We start from the raw sequence: 23,805 nt of genomic DNA on the forward strand, positions 1-23,805 counted from the left end.
AAGATATTTACTGGTCCTTTGAGCTGGGAGTCTTCACTCTCTTCTATACCTATTATCCTTAGGTTTGATCTTCTCATGGAGTCCTGGATTTCCTGTATGCTTTGGACCAGTAGCTTTTTCCGCTTTACATTATCTTTGACAGTTGAGTCAATGATTTCTATGGAATCTTCTGCTCCTGAGATTCTCTCTTCCATCTCTTGTATTCTGTTGGTGAAGCTTGTATCTACAGCTCCTTGTCTCTTCTTTTGGTTTTCTATATCCAGGGTTGTTTCCATGTGTTCTTTCTTGATTGCTTCTATTTCCATTTTTAATTCCTTCAACTGTTTGATTGTGTTTTCCTGGAATTCTTTCAGGGATTTTTGTGTCTCCTCTCTATGGGCTTCTACTTGTTTATTTATGTTTTCCTGGAATTCTTTCAGGGTATTTTGCGATTCTTTCAGGCATTTTTGCGATTCCTCTCTGTAGGCTTCTACTTGTTCTCTAAGGGAGTTCTTCATGTCTTTCTTGAGGTCCTCCAGCATCATGATCAAATATGATTTTGAAAATAGATCTTGCTTTGCTGGTGTGTTTGGTTATTCCATGTTTGTTTTGATGGGAGAATTGGGCTCCGATGATGCCATGTAGTCTTGGTTTCTGTTGCTTGTGTTCCTGCGCTTGCCTCTCGCCATCAGATTATCTCTAGTGTTACTTTGTTCTGCTATTTCTGACCGTGGCTAGACTGTCCTATAAGCCTGTGTGTCAGGAGTGCTGTAGACCTGTTTTCCTCTCTTTCAGTCAGTTATGGGGACAGAGTGTTCTGCTTTCTGGCGTGTAGTTTTTCCTCTCTACAGGTCTTCAGCTGTTCCTGTGGGCCTGTGTCTTGAGTTCACCAGGCAGCTTTCTTGCAGCAGAAAATTTGGTCTTACCTGTGGTCCTGAGGCTCAAGTTCGCTTGTGGGGTGCTGCCCACGGGCTCTCTGCAGCGGCAGCAACCAGGAAGACCTGTCCCGCCCCTTCCGGGAGCTTCAGTGCACCAGGGTTCCAGATGCTCTTTGGCTTTTTCCTCTGGCGTCCGAGATGTGTGTGCAGGGAGCAGTCTCTTCTGGTTTCCCAGGCTTGTCTGCCTCTCTGAAGGTTTAGCTCTCCCTCCCACGGGATTTGGGTGCAGAGAACTGTTTATCTGGTCTGTTTCTTTCAGGTTCCGGTGGTGTCTCAGGCAGGGGTCCTGCTGCTCCTGGGCCCTCCCCCACGGGAGCCCAGAGGCCTTATACAGTTTCCTCTTGGGCCAGGGATGTGGGCAGGGGTGAGCAGTGTTGGTGGTCTCTTCTGCTCTGCAGCCTCAGGAGTGCCCACCTGACCAGTCGGTTGGGTCTCTCTCTCACTGTGTCTGGGAGCAGAGAGCTGCTGCGGGCCGGGATCCGCGGGTGTGGGACTTCCGGTTCTCCTTCTGTTTCTAATTCTTTCAACTATTTAAGGATTGACAGTAGGTCTTCTAAGGCATAATAGGCTTGAACTCTGAATTCATCTGGGCCTGAGAAGTTTTTAATCAGAAGGCTTTTAAACCAGCCACTAAATATGTGGTATTCTCCATAGGGGTGATTTGGTAGATATGACTTATTTTAACTGGTTTTTATCATTTGACATTTTTCTGTCTTCTTCAGCTTTGGAAAATATTTTGGTTAAGTTGGCTTTACCTAAAATGTAGGGATAGTTCAGCATTTGAAATCCAGAAAAAAATGTATTAAACCACAGAAATAGACTTAAAGACAAAATTCAGAGGTTCATTTCAGTAAATAGAAAAAATGACTTGGATAAAAAGTATATTTTAATAAAAATACTGAGAGAACAGAGCTGGAGGAAAGAGATATAAACATAATGAAGCCTTTACATGATCACTTGATAGGCAATATTACCCTAAATGGAAAAATCTCAAAGTAATCACATTTAAATAAAAATCAAGACAGACCTAGCTATTATCCTCACTTCTTTTCAATATAGTGCTTGGGAAAAGTGGATATCCATATGTAGAAGAATGAAATTATCCCCATCTCTATCACCTTGCACACAAATTAAATTCCATGGGTAAAAGATCTCCATATGAAACCTGAAATACACAAACTGCACTGTGCTTTCTTCCAATTACTCTACATGTGTAGTCAATTATTTCATAAACATAAGAACATCTTTAATATTTGGATTTTTGGGGAAACATTCATTAGTCCTCTTGGGCTCACCATTGGGCATACAAATGTACATTATAGACTCCTTGAGATTTTTTTTTATTTTCTAATAGATCAGCAGTAAGTGGTAAGGTCCCAGGAGCCCTTTGCCCCGTGATAGGTAGCCATCACTGGGACTTGACTCTTGTGGGCCAGTGTCACCCGTCACGGCTGTGTTAACTTAGATTATATTTCAGAGTTTCCTTCCCTATCTTCCTGCTTTTGAATTATTTCTGATGCTTCTTGGACAATGTTTCTTGACTCTCAATGGTGTGGATAATTTTTGGTTAGTTATCCTTTATTGTCAGTGTTTTATACAGCTATTAATTCCTGCGTCCACCATCTACCTATGTTCACTGCAAAGAAAATTACAATTCAGAGTAGCCTTTGTTTGTTAATATAAACACAGATATTTAGAAGGTAGTTTGATGTTATGTCAAGTTGTATAATTAGCTTCATTAGATTCACTCTAGGACCTATTATCTCTTAAAGCCTTAGTTTTAGACCATGCTTGTGAAATATTCCTTCAGATTACCACCTTCCTATTAAATTTGCATCATTCTTCTTCTCTTGAACCAGCATTTGAATTATTGAATTCTTGGATTTTTTCCTAAAATTAGATAATTGAACCCTCAGTTCATACAAGACTCACTTGCGTACAGCACACCACTAGTCATGTTAGCCTTTGTAATTGTATAAACCTATTACATATGTTTGGGTATATGTGTTTATGTGTTTTTTTGTTTCTCTTTCTTCAAAGGAAACATTTTTGATAGTTGTTAATAAAAATAAAAACCTTTTAAAGCAAAGAAATAATTGTTTCATTTGCTTATTCTACATGTAAAAAGGAGAGATAAGCCAAGTAAGTCTCTTAGGATTTTGGTGTCAACAAGATGATCATATAAGAGGGTAATTTCAGCCTATTTAACAAAAGATGTAGAGAATTACCTAATTTTGGTGGAACTCAGAAAATGTGTGTACTCTACAATGAGTCCAGACTTCTGTGCAAGCTGATCTTCAAATTTGGATATATAATCCAGTAGTGAATTAAGATGTCCTTTAGAAATGGGAAGGCTGTTTCTCTAATTACAGTAAAATCTTTAGCTTAGAAGCATCATTCTTCAGGTGGATTCCGACCTTCTCCAGAGATAGGAGAGTTGGATAAAATGACTCAAGATGACTTTCTGGGATGAGGAAGGCAAAACAATGATATGGACTGCTTCCATAGAGAGGAAGAGGCTGGAACTCAGTCCCTTCCAAGCAGTATCTTGGGTTCTTGTTTTTGCATGGGTTGATCTCTCCATCAGGATTCTTCACTCAAAGGAAAGATTTGATGTCTTACCAAGTCTTCAGAGAAATTGAATGCATATTTATCAAGTTACTATGAAAAGTTAGGTATTTACCTGTGGGATGATATCATCATACGGGTAAGGCAGGTACAGGACAGAACAAGACCTGTCATTGGAGGAGATGGAAGGATGGGCAGGAGAAAAGTTTGAAGGAAGAGGAAGAGACAGGAATTAAAGACAAGGGGAGACTGCAGAGAATCCACTGCGGAAAGAACATGAAAGCTGACATTAAGATTCCACTCTGTGTATTTACAGGTTGTTATGAATGTTCTTGAGGGATGGATGTATATAGGGCTTTGTACGTTTAGGTGGGCAATTATATCTTACCAATTGAATCAGAGGTTATTGGGTTGTGTGTTCTTTCTTGTGGAGAATTGAATTTGGGAGAGTGTGTGGGATGCTACAGAGTTGGGATGTGTGTTTCTGGCATGGAAACCTGCCTTGGGAACTAGATAGGTAGAGAGACTGCTGTTGAAACAAAGACACATAAATCTAACATTCTTTATACATGTATCTTGTACATAACTGACTAAATTTTTTTTTCATAATTTAGCTATTGTCTCTTTGGTTTTGTTTTTTGTTTTGTTTTGTTTTGTTTTGTTTTTGAGACACGGTCTTGCTGTGCAGTTTCGGGTGTCTTGGAACTTCCTCTGTAGATCAGACTGACCTTGAACTCCCAGAGATCATTCTGCCTCTGCCTTCCAAGTACTAGGATTAGTGGCATGTATTCCCATGCTGCCCAGCAATTTAGATGTGGTGTGAAAATTAGGAAATGCCTGTGATATATTGACTTAAGTCTTTTTCACAAATAATAGTACTACTATTTCTGATAAAATGATAGATTTAAATGTATATTTTTGGAGGAACCTTTGTGACAATCTCCATAGCGACCGACCATATTCCAACCAATAGTGTCTATTCATTTTCTTTTCTCCAAATCATTTCTAAGATGTGTTGTTTCATGTTTTCTGAATGATTACCTTTCTGACTGGGATGTGTTGTTGTAGAGCCAGGGCAGGCCTCCACCTTCTAATCTTCTTTCTGGGTCTCACATGAACTGAGGATAAAGGCATGAGCTATCATATCTGTAGTACATATGGTTGCCAAATATATAAGAAAGTATTTATTGTTGCCAAATGGACAAGAAATAGACTGTGATGGTCAATTTTGTGAAGAGAATAAATTCTGCTTCAAGTATACAATATCAACTTCAGCATGCTCTACAAATTTCACTTTTTACAACCTCCACAACTCTATAACATGCTATGTCATTCTTTAAAATATTATTTCTTATTTTATATATATATATATATACATATCCAAGATAACAAACATTGAACAGAATGAAATAATATAGATACAATTACACATTTACATATATGCATATTTCCATAGTTTTAATGATTACTTTTAAAAGTTGATTATCTAACAATATTTTTAAAATATTTTTCTTAGCAGGGAAGAAAAATAGTAAACAGATTTTATGTGGTTTTTGCACTTTTAGCATAATATGATTAAAATCATGTATATACTATTTTTGAACTTTTATTAAAATTGTTCTTTGATAACATCATAATTGAATAAAATGCATTCTGACTACTGTAATCCCCCATGTTCTCTGGCTTCCTCCCACTCCTATTAAACTCTCTTTTTCCTATAATTCCATTTCACAGATTCCTTCTGCTTGAGATACACTGAATTGAACCAAGATCATCTGAATGACCAAGGGTTTCCAACTGGAGCTTGATAAATGCTGCTGTGGATATACAACTGAAAACCAGGACTATTCCTTCCCTAGAATTTATTACTAGGCAACTGTTTGGCATGAAGATGTAAGACCTGAACGTCTCTTCCTGATCTGTCATTGACTATTGGGAGGCCTACTTTTAATTTCACAATTTATTACTCTTATTTGTATGGCACTAAAAGTTATGCACATAATATTTACAATTAAGAATTAGGGAGAAATATGTACCAGAGAAGTAAATAAGGATTCCCATCCAAAAATTTTGCAGAAGCAACAATTAAATAAAAATTATCATCAAATGAAAAATAACTAGCAGTTCTCATATGGGAAAAAGAACCAAGGACTGTAGTGTTGTTTGTACTACTCATCACAAATTATAACACAAACTTTAAAGAACCAGAGATGCTTTGCGTAAGTATACTTAGTTTTAGAAAGACATGTGGAGTTTTAAAAACAGTTTTTTTTTCTTGCCTAGAAACATCTTAAGTGTATCTCCACCACCACTTTGCTAACGCATAGCTAAATATAAACAGCAAACAAGTAAACTATTAGTATGAGTATATTTATTTATCTCTTTCCCTGACTAAATCTGTGAGTAGTTGATTTGACTTCATGCCACTGTAACTTCTCTACAATAATGGACTATATGCCAAACTTATAAAGCAAATAGAAGCTTTCCTTTCCCTTGTAGCCTTTGGGTTAGAACATTTTAACATAGTTTTGTGGCTTTAAATTAGTATCTCTCAGTAACTGGAGAGATGTTAGAAAGCTGCTCTTGCGATTGTGCATTCAGTCAATGAAGGGCCCTTCTCTAACGTTCAGGCAAATCCTACAGGTACTCTATCCTTCTTCAGACATCATGTTCATTGTGGTGCTTGGATTAGAGATGGGAAAATAAGTGGTAGCAAGGTGGCCAGTGCTAGAAACAGCTTATTGAGCAAGTTGAAAATTAAGGTTAATCTTTACATCTAAAAAATAAACATAGACTTCTTTGACCTTATTTTGTTTAAATTGTTATAATGTGTATTATATTAGAAAAATTTTCCTGTTCTGTTTGACCTCAAAGAGAAGCTAGCTCAGGAATTAGAATTGTCTTAATTTCGCTTTCAGACACAAGTGTATTTGTCTCAAGGTTCCCACTAACAGGCCTTGCCTGAGGATGTTCCTCCCCTAATACTGCCAGAAAGCATAAAATAGCAAAACAGTCCAAAACAAAAAACAATCTGGAGGCTTAAATGAATTTTGCAAAGGATAACATATTTGAAGTATTTTCTAAAATGACAGCAGGTGACATCAGCAGGTAAGAGCTAACATCTCCAACTGCAAACAGAAAACAGACAATGGATTTGGAATGGTGCATGGCTCTTAAAACCTCAAAGAGTATGCCCATTAATGACTTTCCTTCAGGAAAGCCACATTTCTGAAACTAACCAAAAACAACTCTTCTAACTGGGAATCAAGTATTAAAATGCCAACACACACAATGGAGACATTCTCATTCAAAATACCACATCTACAGAAACCTAGGAAGAGGGAATGTAAATTGAAGAATTTCCTGGATTACATTGGTCTGTGAGCTTATCTATAAGGTATTTATTGTCTTGAGTATCAGAATAGGTGTTGGAGAATCTTGACCACCAGGGAGGATACCAACTCCAGGCAGCTGATCATTGGGCTGTACAAGAAAGTTTGCTAAACTTGAGCAAGCAATCTAGATAATGAGCCAGCAAGCAGTGTTCCCACACAGTAACTAATCAAGCTCCTCCATGAATTAGGTGTTTTGATGCCTCTCATTGATATGCTATTGCAGTGGTTTGAATGAAAATGTCCTCCATAGGCTCATAGGGAGTGGCACTATTAGGAGTTGTTGTCTTGTTGGAGTAGGTGTGGCCTTGTTAGGAGGTTTCAAGTCAGACCCAGTGTCTCCTTCTCTCTTGCTATTACCTGCCAATCTAGGTGTAGACCTCTCCGATTCTCTCCAACCCCATGTCTGCCTACATGCTGTATTACTTCCTGATGTGATGAAAATGGACTAAACCTCTGAACTGTGAACTAATCCCAATTAAACTCTTTCCTCTAGGGAACAAGCTATCCCACTCCTGGGCATATTCTCAAAAGATGCTCCAGCATACAACAAGGATACATGCTCCACTATGTTCATAGCAGACTTAACTATAACAGCCCAAACCTGGGAAGAGCCCAGATGTTCTTTAACAGAGGAATGGATACAGAAAATTTGATACATCTACACAATGGAGTACTACTCAGCTATTAAAAACAACGACTTCATGAAAATCATAGGCAAATGAATAAAACTAGAAAGTATCCTGAGTGAGGTAACCCAATCTCACACACACACACACACACACACACACACACACACACACACACACCACAATATGCACTCACTGATAAGTGGATATTAGCCCAAAGCTCGGATTACCCAAGATACAATCCACAGACCAAATGAAGCTCAAGGAAGATGATTAAAGTGCAGATGCTTCAGTCCTTCTTAAAAGGGGGAACAAAAATATTCAAAAATATTCAAGTTGACAAATACAGAGGCAGATGCTCACAGTCAATCATTAAACTAAGAATGGGATCTCCACTGGGGGAGTTAGAGAAAGGATTGAAGGAGCTGAAGGGGTTTTCAACCCTGTAAGGACAACAATACCAACCAAACAGAGCTCCCAGCAACTAAATCACCATCCAAAGAGTACACATGGATAGAACCATCCTCCAGCTGCATATATAGGATAGGATGGCCTTGTCAGGCATCAACGGGAAGAGAGACTCTCCATCCTGTCAAGGCTCAATGCCCCAGTGTAGGGGAATGTCAGGACAGGGAAGTGGGAGGGAGTGGTGGGCAGGTAGGGAAGCAACCTCATAGAAGCAGGGGGAGATAGCGGGTTCCTGGAGGGGAAACCAAGAAAGGGAACAACACTTGGAATGTAAATAAAAAATATCCAATAAAAGAAAAAATTAAAAAATAATTAAGAGTTGCCTTGGTCATGGTGTCTCTTCACAACAATAGAAATCCTAAGCAAAACAATTATAATCTAGAAATGTAGGCAAATAATTTTTTTTTCATCTCTAAGTTGTTTTTGGGCAGAGTGCTGACTTACAGCAACAGAAAGTAAACTAAAACATGTGGGTGTTGTGCATAAGATAATAAATAGACCTGTGATCAAGTGGAAAGAGATATACAGGAAACTTGAGTAAAAGAGGCTAAGAAGGTACATGTAGTATGGATGAAGAACAAGGGATCACCAAGACAGAAAGAGATCAGTAGACTGAGGGGATGAGGTAGAAGAAGGGTGGAAAGGAAGATGAACACAGACTAAATGAAACTTGTGGCTTGGTACTTTTTTAATCAAATTATTTTTTTAACTTTTTGATAATTTCACACAAGAATACTGCTTTTTTATACCAGTGGAGCCACAACCAGCATATGTAACTTCAAGTATTTAAGTATTATAACATCAGTTATCCATTTTTGGGTAGGATTGACAGTACTACTATCAAAAAGATAAATCTTCTTAACTGAGATTTAAAATATTTGAATGTCTCTTGGTCTGTGCTTTCTTTTTCTTTTACTCTTTTGAGAAATATTAAATTCACATTTGCCTTAAATGATGCTAGACCTCAGAATAGTACTATTATTTTATCAAAATATTGATACTCCTTATTTCTTTAATTAGCTAAAACTCTCTTATTTTTACCTAATAATAAACAAATAAAGATAAATTAGATGTTTTGATGATATTTGATGAAAAAATTTCTGAGTATTCTTTTTTCTTTGTTTTTTTTTTTTGTTTCTTTTCTGTTTCTTGTTTCCAAGACAGGGTTTATTTATGTAGCCCTGGCTGTCCTAGGATAAGTTCTGTAGACTAGGCTGGCCTTGAACTCACAGAGATTTGCTTCCTTCTGCCTTCTGAGTATTGAGATAAAAGGCATGTGCCACCACAGTCCGGCAAATTTTTGAGTATTCCACTGGTTGTAGAATACTATGGGTATCATCATTATCATTCTTGTACATACACATTTGAGCATTTCCCCATTTTCCTAAATTTTTCATTTGTGGTAATTCAACATGCTGGAACAATAAAAGAAACTAATTTTACAAATTCATCCCAGCTATTAGGAATCTCAAAGCACTAGGAAGAACATTTAATAAAAACAGTATTTTTCTACTTTTGAGTTTTCACTCAGTTTCTGTGCTTTTGAAATCTCTGAGCACATGGTTCTATTAAGTTGGAATTTCTTCGAATCTGAATTTCACATGTAAAACCCCATTTTCTTTTATTTTGTCTTTTGCTAAGCCCAGATGCTAAGTGCATTACATTATACATAAAAAGCATATAGGCAATTACATGTTTCTATGCCCATCAGTAATATTTACATTTGAGAATTTTTTAGTTTGCATTAGACAATGTTATTCTTTGCTATTAATGAAGCCACATAAGTCTTAAACTTCTTTTATTTGTAGTCCGCTTATGACCAAAATTTAGGGGATTTACTCATGGGCAAAGTGCTAGGTGTTTAATGGTTTAGCTTCTGGTGAGTCAGGCTAATTATCTAAATTGAAAAGTCTTCAATTGCTGCTTAAGAATTGAATACAAAACTTTGTTATTAAAACAATAGCAGTGGGGTTGGGGATTTAGCTCAGTGGTAGAGCGCTTGCCTAGGAAGCTCAAGGCCCTGGGATCGGTCCCCAGCTCTGAAAAAAAGAACAAAAAAAAAAAAAAAAAAACAATAGCAGTAATTACCTACTCAAAAATGTGAAGTATATACAAGAATCAGCAAGCCCAAATTGTTTTTTTTTTTTCACAGAAATTTAGCTAGGCACTTCAGCTCTGTCTGGAAGACCCTTAGATGCTATTATCCAAATACATTATATTTCATGTGAATATATATATATATATATATATAAAATGGCTAGGTGCCTCCTTAGACTTGTCTTGCTCCTTCACTGCAGTCTTTAATCATTAAAATGTCCCCCATCCCACTCTACCTCCCTGCCTCTCCACGAAAGGCTGCCTTCCTAAAGAAGAGAGGCAAAAGCTACTAGGTGTTTTTTAAGGGTTAGGCTCAGAATTGGTGCGGAATTATGTCTACTCCACTGGTCCACAGCAAGTCAAATGTAATATCTTAAAAGGAAATACATTCCACTTGTACTTTGGAAAATGAAATTTTAATATAAGAAACTAGGATAGTTTTACTATTGCATAAATTCTATTCTACTGACTTTGGTTAAGGAAAAAATTCCTACAGTACTCTTGAATTATTTATTCCATTATCAAGATAGCCAACAATGTTAATAAAGGAAAGTACTTTGCCATCATTTAAAAAAATCATATAAGCAAAGCTTTTGCAAGAATTTGTCTCATGTCAAAATGCTTTTCATAAGGTCTTATTAAATGTTGTATAAAAATAAAATTAAGAAACAGCTGAGTATTCCCACAGTTTTATTCTTTAAAAGATCTTTATGCTTTTTTAATGCCTTTTTTTCCCCAAAAACCTTGTGTTTGGACCTGGCAAGGTTCTTCACCAGGTACCACGCCTAGCTTTACAAAATGAACAGAATACGAGAGCACATGTCCCAGACCACTCAGTGGGTACGCAGTGATAGACTTGAGTGCTGCACAGAATAGAGGCATGGTTAACAATTTGGCAGGTGTCTGGGTGGTAGTGCTAAGAGTTATGGTATCGTTGCAGTCTGCAGAATCTAGTGTGCCCACAAAATGCCTCTGAGGAGTTAAAGCAGTCTGCAATACCAAAGCAAGGGATGTGAAAAAGACATGTTGGTTGTAATGTTTGACTTAAAGCAATTAATGAGCAGAGAGGTGAAAGAAACTAATAAGCCAACAGACAAGGTCATGAATGGTGGAAGTGAGCTTGTCCAAACATTCTCCAAAGCAGTAAGGCAGAGCATTGTTCATTAACTGAAATACATAGGGATGAACTTTATGCTTACTACTCTGATAAACACTATGGTAAGAAAGACTGTTTTATAGTATTTAATGTTTCTCAATTTTATGACCCTTTTCAACTTAAGATAGTTATTACTATCTCATCAGTTGTTAATATTCTGGAATGATATTCTAATATAGTTTCAACTATGTTATGAACTTTAGGTAAATTTTTTGCACAACAGAAGTATCCAACGGAAGAAATCCATATATATATGGATATGATAAGAAATGCATTTAATGAAGCTAATCACTTAAATCCAGAGTATATTGATGAGCTGACTTGGGGAAGCATAGTTGTTCTTTACAAAAAATATCTTCTGGCAGACAACAGAAAATTATTTTTGCTGTCATAAACAGAAAAGGATTGTGGGGATTGGAAAATGAATTACACTTGGGAGAACAGGCAAGTGCCAAAATATGCTAGGTGACAGGACCCACAAAGCAGGTCATGCCACTTCTGCTTTTTGTCATTATCATTGCTTTGAACCATAATTCTTGCCTAATCTGTTGAGTCTCAGCAGCTCTATATTCTATAATCAGATCTAGTCATTTAACCTATATCAAAGCATCCTTAGTACCTGCTTATCTATCCAGTGATATAGAAATCTTGAAGTATTCTGGTGAAAATTTCCTCATAATTTCATGGGATCACTACTATGAGTAATGATTGAAGGTTACCTTCCCTAAACACTAGTGTTTTTAAAATACTTATATTACTCACAATTTTTCAAGCATTTTTCTTATAGCAGAAAATTAACTGTTCTAAGGAACAACTGTGATATATATCATATTTTCAGCACATACTTCTTATTTAAAAATTTCCATTACTCATTTGTAAAAACACAACCTTTACCATTAAGCACTGTATTCACCATATTCCCTTTCCCTGAATCCCTGGGCAATACCCTGTGTGCTCAGTATCTATAGATTCATCTGTCCCTCACATTCCATTAAAATTCATTGACATAAAACAGGGCAATTTGATCCATGTTTCTTACACCATGTAATTTTTGTAGCTGGTGTCAGTACGTGACTTACTTACATAGTAAATAATATTCTACTGTATGTAGAACCTAAGTTTTAATTATTCCTTCAGTGAAAATTTGGAATTTATCTTTTGTTTACTGTCCACAGTATTATTATTAATATGAATTTACATATATTTCAGTATGTATTTTTAGTTTTCTGGCATACATCAAGGAGAGGAATTGGATTTATTTTGTTCCTATGGCATTTCTAAAAATTACCAAATAATTTTCCATAGTGTGGAAATAGTCATACATTTTCATTCCCAATGTTTGAACATATAATCTCCTTTGTCGGAATTTATTATTTCCCATTTTATGGCAACTAAGTGATATTAATGAAGTATCTACCTGGTAATTTGATATATTATCAAGTGAAAAATAGTTAGTCTTTTTTTTTATTTCACAAAACACACCATTTAAGATAAAAAGGTGAAGAGTATGCTTTGGAGATATAAAAGAGTTCCAATTTGAATTGAATCTCTTAGTGGTTTATTCAGATTTTTCCGTTCTTTAACTCTGGTAAACTAGTTTTAGAAGCTTATTTCATCTGGTTTGTTCATACCAAGATTTTTATTTTTTACCCATGTATACTTTAATAACTCTTTTTATACTATAATTTCAATAGTAATGCCACCACTATTCTTCAAGACTGGTTTGCTTAGTCCTTCCATCTTACCCTAGCAGGAAAATTATTTTGGCATTTTTTGTTAATTTTTTTTCAGGTAATCAACTTTTTTTGAGATTTTTTTTATTATTACTGAATATAGTCCTTACTGTTGTAAAATTTTCTATGTAAAATCTCACTGAAGCATACATGTTTTATTATGTTATTCTGTTCATTGTTCTTTAAATATAGTTGTAATTTTTAAATAATTTACTAAGGGGTTGGTATAAAGCAATTGCCTAGACCACAGAAAAAATAAAAGGAAACATTCATTTTGGAATATAGTAAGATTTTGAGGAAAGCCAAGATAAATCTGGGCCCTTCACTAGCACATTCTTGTGAGAAGGAACTTGATTACAGAGGTCAGACCATCCTGTGGAACCTTGTAACAATAGTACAACAAACAATTTTTTTTGTAATTTGACCCTGGACAATTAGATCTACTTTCATAATTCTGTCACCAAAGGTCAAAGAAAGCCTTGAATCCATTGGATAGAGTGCCACATATTAGAAAGGAGTATGCCTGTAGAATTCCTCGGATAAGAAGAACTTCTATTGAGTGATCTATGAGAGATCTCCTTCCTGGAGAAATGCTCACTCACCACACAGATGGTCTCAATATGTCCTTCAGTAACCTAAAACATAGGAACAGAATTTTGGATTGAACTTCCAGTAGCCTTTCTCATTTTTCAACTTTTACCAGATACAGTAAGTGGTACTTGGGCAATGCTACTTTCTTTAGGGAAGAGATCTTTTACTGTTTTTGATACCCCGTTCTACTTTTGAAGAAACAACACAAAAAAAAATTAACATTTTATCATTTCCTGTTATTTGAATTTTTTTGACTTGAACCTTCTGGACTCATTTATGACCACAAAGCATAAAATGCTAAGCCTTTCTTTTTGAAAGATAACATTCCAGCTCTTTAGCTCTATATATCTATAATTAATATACCGCAGAATCTTACTACCTTTGCACACAATTTTGGTAACAGTTCGGATGCCTCAGAGTCCCTGATTCCTATTTCTCTTTTGTTCCTAAGCAACAATTAAAATTTCACTCTCTGTTTAATATCATAGTTAAAATATACAATATGTACATTCAGGAAACAGCTGTTTTAACTCAAGCTGAAGATACATTAAGCTAGAGTTGAATCATATTCCTTCAAAATTATTCTGTAATAGATTTTCACCAATTCCCTTAGAGTTTTAAATATATATAATATTACACATAAATGGTTTTTTGCCTTCTTAAAATCACTGTATAAATTTGACAAAGTCCTCTCAATAACTTAAATCTTCTTAAACTATAAAATCATAAACAGAGCCCCACAGTAAAATGTTTCTCAACATTGGCTGCATATTTAATTCACCTCAGCTGACTTTTTAAAAAAATACATATCTACAAAATAGGGAAAATACAAACTCTGTACCTGGCAAGGTAATATTATATGTAATATGTAAAGACTTATGCATCTCATTATTAAAATTCAAAGAACCAAATTTAAAATAGGCAAAAATTGATCAGAAACTTTTTCTTTTCTTCTTTTTAAAAACTTTTATTGATTTTTTTGGGGACCTTAATATCATGCTCCCAATCATACTCATTTTTCCTATCCTTTCATTATCTGCCCTTCACCCTTACAACTTCCATCCCTCAAAAGAAAACAACAATAAAAAAATTAAAAATCTTGCTGTGGAAACTGAGGTGTGTCATGTTGTGTCACATAAAATACACCTTTGCCCAAACAGCTTTACTTTCAAACTTCCCTTTTAATTATTCATCAGTCTGATTTGAGGTCCCTAATTTCTACTACATCATTAATACTGAATCATTTCCAGGACTTTTATCTGTATTCTGTTGTTACCCTGAGTCATGGAGTTCCTCATCTTTGGTTCTGCAGGACCAGATCCTTCATGTCCTACAGCAGTTCACAGATGGAATAGATGTTAAGGTAGACCAACTCAAAAACCTGGATCTGGGCTTTGGTAGTAGTTGAGTTGGTCAGTCCAATACCTCTTCCCCATCCATGGCACCAGGCTCCAGTTTTCCTACTTTGCCTAGGTGAGGAGTGAGGCCAGTTTTCCTGCCTACTACAGCCAGCAAGGGGTAGGACAGTGTTCTTGTACCCACAACAATGCCTGGCTAGCCAGCGGTAGGGCCAGCTCTCTAGCAATGTCCTGGTGAGGGGTGAGGCCAGCTCATCTCAGCCCTCAGACATTAACAAAACTCCAAGCAGCAACACAGACCAGGGATGTCCACATGTTCTTTGCGGGTATCATGGGCCAAAGACATTGACATAGAATCCTACTTCAGTAAAGTCACAGACCCAAATATGGATCTTGGCAGTTGCATGGCCTGCTACATCTCCATAGCCTCAGGTGATGTTGGCATCGGGCTGTTCCTCATTGCCCATACTTTTAGACCCACCTCTCTTTATATTTCACAAATCTTCCACTTCTCCTTCTCTCTTATCTCTTCACCACATATTTGCTTATCATTGTGATACCTACTTGTTGGCCCACACTATATGGTGTCAGGAAACCCAGAAATTTTTTAAAGTAAATCCAGTTGCAAATGTCCAGTTGGTACATGAAAAAAAAAAACTCTTTAGCACAACAGGTTAATCTAAATCAAAACTGAAAATTGATATCCTCTCATTCCCATATGGAATGATTATTATCAAAGCATTGGGAGATAACAAATTTTAATGAGTATGTAGAAGAAGAGGAATATTCACTCAGTCACTGTTAATGAAAATGTAAGTTATATTGGAGGATCCTAATGAAAGTAAAAGTAGGAATACTATTCTATCCAACACTCTTCAAATGAATGCACATCCCAAAGAAATGAAATCAGTATTTTTATCACTTTGACAGGATCTAGAATTACCTATGAGACAAGCTTCTAAGTATGTTCATGAGGGATTATCTAGAAGAGGTTAGACTCTGCTGGTGTTTATGATAGGTTGCGGAGACTAGGTTAATTGGAGTGGGAAGAGGCATTTTAACTGTGGTTGCCAATATTCTGTGGGATGGAGTCCTAAACTAAGTGAAAAGGAAAAGGCACATTGAGTCTTTGCATTAATTGCTGCCTGCTTCCTGACTATAGAAGCAATGTTATCATAAAATGAATATAAATATCAATAATATATAGTATGTTTCGAAAGCCTAAATACAAGGAGCAGCCTCTTCTCCTGTCAGTATGAATTCTTTAATATTAAGCACTGTATCTTCAAACTTAAGCCAAAATAAAATGTTCCCTTTTTTAATTATTTTAACCAAATGTTTATCTAAATAATAAGGAAAGTAACTAATACAATTTATCAAAGAAGTACTTGGACACGAATATTTGTTATTATATCATTGTCCAGAGTAGCTGAGATATTGAATCAGACTGTACATAAATTGATGAACTTATATAAACAGTATTATATATTTATATAGTGAAGTACTATGTAGCTCAAAAATGGAATATTTTAAATTAATAAATCATAGTTAAATATGAATGATATCATACAAGTACAATAATTATGGCACTGTAAGACAAAACCATTATGATCTCACTTATTTTGAAATCTAAAACAAAAAGTGGTCTCATTAAAATGAAATAAGACAAAACAAAACAAACAAAAACAATAACAAAAGGACTATGACTACCAAAGGCAGGGAAACATGGAGAGTATAAAAATGAGAGGATAAACAAAATTACAAAGGGACATATGATGTAAATGAACTTTGGGTTAGGTTGCATATTAAAGTGATTAGAAATAAAAATAATGTATAGTACATTTTGAAAGCCTAAATACAAGAATTTGAGTATTTTTATAACACAGATATTTTTGTAATATTTTTTACTAATTATTCAAATTTGAATATTGTATCATATAATACCTTATAAATATATGACAAGTAACAAACCATTATTTATTACAACACTTAAAAATAAATATCACCTCCCAAGATATTGTATAAATTGGAGAATACTAATAAAAGCTTTATTTCTAATAATGTTTTTAAAGGTTTTAAATTTTTTCCATGAATTTCAGTGTACAACTAGGATTGGAAAACTGATTAGTGCAGATCCTAGCTATGTAATTAAAATTCTAACATAATTAAAAGTCCAGACACTCTCTCTCTCTCTATGTATATATATATATATATATATATATATATATATATATATACACATATATATATATACATACATATATAATATTATCCAGCTCTTCACCTTTATTTTGTAGATGCAAGAAGAAAGGTTTAAGGTGCAACAAAGAAGTGTTGATTGACAGTTCTAGACATAGAATCTAACACTGGAACACAAGTTAATGATACGAAAGAATAAACAAAATAGATAACTAGATGTCATTGTGTAGATTGTGGTGATTTAAATAACACTGACCCCAAAAGGCTCATACATTTGAATGCTTATTCAATAGGGAGTGGAAGTATTTGGAATGATTAAAAGGATTAGGATGTGTGGCCTTGTTGGAGGAAGTGTGTCAGTGGGGGGACTTTTAAGTTTCAAAACCTCATGCCAAGCCTAGAGTCTCTCTCTCTGACTATGGATCATGTTTTAGAACTCTCAGCTGTTGCTTCAGTGCCATGCTTACAGACATATTCCCTGCCATGAACTTGATAGACTAAGCCTCTGATGCTGTACACATGACCTCAATTAAAAGCCTTTTTCACAATAATTGTCATTGTCCTAGTTTCTCTTCATAGTAACAAAACAGTGACTGAGACAAAAGTTGGCTCCAGGGAATAGATTTTTGTGTGGCTTCCCTGATTATGCTGCATGTTGGTAGAATGTGGACTTTTGATTAGAAAAAGCAGTTGGGTGTTTTAAGTTCGAATTAATGAGCATAGGAGTGTGGATGGCAATAGTTCTGGGAAAAATATAGATTATGACAGCCCAGAAATTTCAGAGTAGAAGAATATTAGTTAGTGGTTTACACACCAACCATTCTTGTTATTTTTTGCAAAGAAAGTAAATGTATTTCTGACCTTGTCCAAAAGATATGCCCAAGGCTGAATTGAAGAGTTTTTGGATTAATGGATTGGAAGAGGAGATTTCAAGACAGCCTAGTTTTGTGGCTATTAGTGATCATTCTTATGCAGACCTATAATAAAGGAGAGCATACTGAGGAAGGAAAATGCAAAATGTACATTGTTAGAAGGAAAGGAGCACTAGGAAATGTTTCATTGCATCAAAGTCCACTGCTCAAGGAGATACAAAGTTTAAGGAAAATCCTGATGTTAAATGGGATTAAGAGAATGGTGACTTCAAGGCAAGATCATAACAAGTTAATTTTCCTACATGTGAAAAGGAATTAAAGAAAGCTTAGACAACGAAGGAAACCATCAAAGACTATACATTTGATGTAGTTGTAATTGAGTGAGGGGGCCATGTTCCATTCCCAGCAAGAATCAAAAATTGGCATCATTGGTTGTATTGTTTTAACTTTAGAGTCAAGGATAAAAGAAAACGATTATGGAATCTCCCCCCCCCCATGACTACAAAAAGCTGCCGTGGTCAGATATGTATTAGTGGTTTGTTTGCATAGAGGCCCAGAGAGGCCTTTTGTGTGAAGCTCTGAAGGTGAAACTTGGAGAGCCTTTGAGACTGAAAGAAGTTTATGATACCAAGAGAGTGGAATACTTGCTGAGGAAAGTTGCAGCCTGGTTGTAGCCCAAAAGAAAGAAGCATGTTATAGTCAATAAAACTGAAAGGACTTGTAGATCCCTCTGACATCAGACACAGGGATGCAGGGTTTGGAGGTTGCCCTGCTGATTTCCAGTCTTACTTTGGGCATTATTTCCTTATTTTTCTGCCTTTTCTCCCTTTTGGAATGGTAATGCATATCTTAGTACCACTGTATGTTGGAAGTACATGATATTTTTTTATGTTTATTTCAGGGGCTTATATTTACGAGATTGCCATGAGTCTCAGAAGAGACTTTGTCCTTCTAACATTTCAACAGTGATGAGATTATGAAAAACAGTGGGTACTTTTGAATTTGGACAAAATGCATTTTGCACTATAACATTGCTATCAGCCTGTGGGGGCCAGGGAGTAAAAAAAATGTCATCCTCTGAATAAAAATGACACCCAAAGACTCATATATTTTAATACTTCAGCACAACAAATTGGCAGTATTTGAAAGGATTAAAAGGATTAAGAAGTATAGGCTTGTTGGAGAAAGTGTGTCACTTGGGGTAGGCTTTGGACTTTTACAAAAAACATGTAAAGCCTAGTGTTTCTCATTCTTTGCCTATGGATTAGAACATATAATTCTTAGGTATTGCTTCAGCACCATGCTTGTTGCCATGCATCCTGCCGTGATGATAATGGACTAGGCCTCTGAAACTGTGAGCAAGCCCACAATTGCATGCTTTCTTTCATAAGAGTTGCCATGATCCTGGTGCCTCTTTACAACAATAGAACACTGACTAAAAGAGTGGATAGTGGGTATCACTCATAACCCAACCATTAAGCACTTGTTCCCTAGCCTATGATATTGTTGGGATTAGAAATAACTGTTAAATTATGAAGGTTAATAAAATGAATTTATATCATTGATTGGATATACTGGAAGGGATAGCTTTGACTCTTACTCTTACTCTTGCTTTGCTTCCCTACCACCAAAAGTTAAGTAATGTTCATTGGCACATGTTTTCCACTATGATGCATCTTCACAGGTACAAAGATAAAAGAGCTAACTGACCATGAACTAAAACTTCTATAACTCTGAACCCAAATAAGCTTTTCATAACCTCAAATTGGTTATCTAAGTTATTTTGTTACAGTAGTTACAATTTCTCACAATATAAAAGATAAACATAGAGAAAGGAAAATTTAAAATATTGGAACATTTTCTACATAGTTTTGAATGTGGATGATGAGTAAATTCAATAGGACTGATAAGAAAGAAAAGGAAAAAGATCTTTATTTCAATAAATTTTACTGAAGTGTACACTGGTCATTCAGTAACAAAGGAATGCAAAGAGAATAAATCAGGGTACGCGCACTTTTAAAACTATAATCTGCCTGTACTGGAAGGTTGATTCAGTGGGAGAGAGTGGCAGGGAGCTCTTTCCTGAGTCTGAGGGACACTAGAGACCCTGAACATCAGCAGGAAGAACCAACAAAAGTTTCTGATATGGTGATGGCTTTGGAAGACAGACTGTTTCATGTGGTCCTGTGGGTGAGGCCCTCCCCACCCTTAAGGAGATTGAGAGTTAGCAGTGGCCCTGAGATTCAGGTGGTAGATGAGCAGATACTGGTGTTTCACCCCAAGTAGTGTGATGGGGTATTTTTGGGTCTAAAATTGAATGGCTCCTACAATGGCTCCAAGAAAGGCATTTTTCTGTGACTGGGTCTTTGGTGAGGTGGCCACTCAACAAGATGTGTTATAACGCACTACACATAGCATCCTTGACAACTTCTTCCAGAGTTACAACTTCTCAGTATTTGTCTCTAGTGCTCCTGGGCCTGGGAAAACACATACTATGCAGGGAATGAAGGGAGAGCCTGGCATTATGTACCTGACCACCATAGAACTGTAGAGGTGTTTTAAAGCCAGTCAGGGAGAAAAACAATTTGAGGTGCTCATCAGTTACCTGGAAGTGTATAATGAGCATATCAATGACTTCCTGCAGCCCAAAGGACCCCCTCACCCAAACTCACACACACACACACACACACACACACACACACACACACACACACACACACAATTCATGAGGATCCTGATATGGGTGTTTGGTGCCAGGACTTTCCACCAGCCAGCCTCAGTAGAACAGCTGCTAAAGATGCTAGTCAGAGGCAATTGCAGCTACACATAGCACCCCACAGATATCAATGCCACATCTTCCCCTTCTCATGCTGTTTTCCAGATCTTTGTGAAGGAGCAGGACCGGGTTACAGGACTGACACAAACCCTTCGAGTAGCCAAGATGAGACTGACTGACCTGACTGGCTCATGGCTCACATCTAGCACCCACGCCAAAAGAGAGCATCTGCAGGAGGGTGTCAACATCAACAACTCTCTGTTAGCACTCATCAATATCCTCAATACCCTGGCCAATGCAAGGGACCACAAGTCTCATGTACCTTATGGAGATAACAAACTGACCTGCCTGCTCAAGGACTCCATTGGGGCTGCAGTATGATGGTTGCTGCCACCATCCCTTCCAGTCTGACCTATGAGGATACTTACAACACCCTCAAATAGGCTGTGTGAAGGAGATCAGACTCATGCTGAAGAGAAACATGATCAGCCCAAATTATCACAGCCAATATGTCACCATCTGCCAGCAGCTCCAGACTTGGGTGGCTGCTCTGAGGGAGAAGCTTCAGATATATGAGGCTGGAGCTTAGTTCATGCAAAAGTACTCACCACAGCCCCTATGTTGAGCATACTACAATGACTAGCTCCCCATTTCAGCCTGGGCATTCCATCCAAAGTATGGAACACTTCAAGAGGAGAGACTGGGAACAGATGCCCAGGGACAGGGGATTGTGGAAAAATATTCTTCAGAGCACAAACAGTTCCCCTATGACAAGGAGTTTCTGACCCAGATGCCAGAATTGAATATTCCAGGGTCCCCTAATCTAATTTTGCAGACGAGGTCAGTCATTAGCCAATACTCACCACAGAAAGTAAACTGGGTCCACTCTAAGCAATTGGCCCTCCTGGTGCTGCTCCTGGTCCTGCAACAATACTTCTTGCTGCAGGTGGCCAACCTCCTGACTCCTGACATAAGCTCAATATTTGAGACTCTGTAGTAGTTAGTAAATAAGGAAAGCACTGATCACAGGGCTGAGAACCCAGTTCTTCTGGTCTAGCCAGGGGGAACCCTCTAGCTCAGGAGGTGTGTTCAGAGTACCCTAAGTCTTCAGGGTACTTTGTTCCTATAACCATGCCAAATCAACTGAATGGTCTCCCATACACACTGCACATCCCATTTGCACCCGATTGCACCTCAGATAAGACATTCCAAAAGCCCACTGAGAAGACAAGGAAACTGAATCCCACAGAGTCAGATCAGCCCCAAATCTGCCAGTACCAGTCCTTCCTCCTCTGACTGAAGAGGGTCTCTCTAGCTAAGGCTCATCCTCTGAGCCAGAACTCCCAAAGAAAGAAGGCTTCTTACCCCTTCCCCTCCTCCAGATTCTGCTCAGCTAGTGTCTTCAAAAGCCAGGTACCCCTGGGCCTTCTGGCTTATAGAATTGTTCCACTCCTCTAGCACACCCACTCATGACCTCAATACCACCTTCAATGTCTCTGAGGAGTGCCTCTCCATACCTAGCTTTCATGAACTTATTGGGTAGAAGAAAATCCCCCATGCCTCCCCCAGCTCCCAAGCTGAACAGCATAGACCAGGTCTTTGTCCCTAGTGCACCTGTCGTCATATTCACCAGAGAGGGACCCGAGCCTTCTCTTCCTACAACTACCGCAGACAAGAAGAGACTCTGAGAGGCCTCAGTCCCCTGAGGTCATAGCTGCATTGCTCACCGCCCCAGTAGCACCATGAAAAGCCAGCCAGAGTCTTTATAGTTCCATAACCAACCACCCTTGAGCCCCCTATTGCCTTGGTGATGAGAAGACTCATAAGGGACTGATTGGGGTGACAGTGAGTTAACTGAGTGTCCTGACCAAGAAGGACTCCTGGAGTCCATGCTTGTTCTGATCCACCAATATCTCTAGGCTGTCAGCCTTCTGTTGTCCTTGGAGCTACCAATGCCAAGAATCTCTGACCTGCCTTCCTCACTTTGGTGCTATTAACACCACCATGCCTTTCTTCTTTTAATGCCTCTCCCCAAACACTCATTTATTTATTTGCCTTCTTTATTAATCTCTATCACACTCAGCTTCTTAGTATATACACATTCCTTTGTAAGTGTTAAACATGTAGCTATATTAAAGAACCCTGTCAGGTTTTCTCATTCCCAAAGCCTTCTAAAAGAGCAGGAAGCTCTTGGGCTCTGTTCCTTATCTCTAAACTTCATGTCTGACATGTCTGTATAGTGATGGCCTCTGCACAGTGAAGGTGGATGAGGACAAGAGGAGTTGCTAATAAGTGTCAGCTTAGTTCTCCCGGTGCTTGAAAGGTGTATTGTCAGCCCTGTGCCTACCGCCTGAGGTAGAAATGCCTTACCCCTTGATGAGAGGTTCATGACAGGACTTTGGTGTGTAAAGGACACAAGCTCTGTTACTTTCACTCAATAAACATGACATACATCCCACATGTAAGGAGAGAGAGGATAGGTGAAGCCTTAGGTTTAAATGCTAGCTGGTTATATCGGTAGGCTTCTCCATATTCACCTATGTACAGGTGTGTGCCTAGAGATCTACAGATGTTTCTGTTGCAATAATAAATCATCTCCATCCCTGGTGAAAGAAAAATAAAATTATAAGTGATATATAGGACCAGACTTGTGAAGTTTAAAGAAGAACTTAAAGAAGAACAATGTGAAAGCTCTGTCTCTTCTCTTGCTTCTTGGTACCCTGTCTACCACCAGATACACATGTGCTTATTGTTTTCTTAGTGAGTAAATAGATCAAAACCAAGTAGAAGGTATAGTAGAATTTGGCAAGGGAGAAATTAATCCTCATTGCAATAGTAAGGTAATGATTCATGGAGCAAGAACAATCACAGAGGGAAAAATATTAAGTTACCTTTTATGGGTATTTCAAAGAGTAAAGAAGGTAGTTAAGGGGCAAATATGTGTGCAGAAAGTATCTGTATTAAGTACTTTTCTTTTGACCGCAACAAGATTCCTGATAAAAAGTATGTAAGGAAGGAAGAGTTTATTGCAACTCACAGTTTAAGAAGA

General features: G+C 37.3%; 2 pseudogenes; both read left to right on the forward strand.

Moving 5' to 3' along the window:
- The first annotated feature begins 20,131 nt into the window (after positions 1-20,131).
- Kif18b-ps1 (kinesin family member 18B, pseudogene 1) lies at positions 20,132-21,345 on the forward strand (annotated as a pseudogene).
- Positions 21,346-21,546: 201 nt separating this feature from the next.
- On the forward strand, positions 21,547-22,444 carry LOC147998282 (kinesin-like protein KIF18B pseudogene; annotated as a pseudogene).
- The last annotated feature ends 1,361 nt before the right edge of the window (positions 22,445-23,805 follow it).

Source organism: Rattus norvegicus, chromosome X (genome assembly GCF_021556685.1).
Source record: "Rattus norvegicus strain SHRSP/BbbUtx chromosome X, alternate assembly SHRSP_T2T, whole genome shotgun sequence".
In the NCBI taxonomy this organism is placed as follows: domain Eukaryota; kingdom Metazoa; phylum Chordata; class Mammalia; order Rodentia; family Muridae; genus Rattus; species Rattus norvegicus.